Genomic DNA, 288 nt, shown 5'->3' with positions numbered 1-288 from the left:
CTGCAGAGATCTGAGGAGCAGTTAACCACAGTCCTTATGCAAATGTATTTCCTGACCAGCCTTAATTATCTACTCTGACCTCATACCGACCTGTCAGGCACCCCCCGCTCTGATTGTGTTTTCTGTCTTTATGTCTGTTGTTCTCTGTCTGTACGTCACGGTTCCTGTTGCTAAGCAACCTGGGGAGGCGTGGCCTCTTTCATTCATCTCCACTATCACCTGTTCTGGCTCAGCCTAATCACCAGCATCCACCTGTGTCTCATCATCATCACCACCAGCTCTTATACC

The 288-nt window shown here is 49.0% G+C and overlaps 1 protein-coding gene and 1 long non-coding RNA gene across 2 annotated transcripts in view; one reads left to right on the top strand and one right to left on the bottom strand.

Moving 5' to 3' along the window:
- Positions 1 to 288, bottom strand: part of necab2 (N-terminal EF-hand calcium binding protein 2) — a 219,507-nt gene that overhangs the window by 132,493 nt on the left and 86,726 nt on the right. The gene's annotated exons all lie outside the window — the stretch shown is intronic.
- Positions 1 to 288, top strand: part of LOC116694462 (uncharacterized) — a 26,371-nt gene that overhangs the window by 25,122 nt on the left and 961 nt on the right. The gene's annotated exons all lie outside the window — the stretch shown is intronic.

The sequence above is a fragment of the Etheostoma spectabile genome, chromosome 8 (assembly GCF_008692095.1).
Source record: "Etheostoma spectabile isolate EspeVRDwgs_2016 chromosome 8, UIUC_Espe_1.0, whole genome shotgun sequence".
Classification (NCBI taxonomy): domain Eukaryota; kingdom Metazoa; phylum Chordata; class Actinopteri; order Perciformes; family Percidae; genus Etheostoma; species Etheostoma spectabile.
This window is presented reverse-complemented; position numbering and strand designations above follow the sequence as displayed.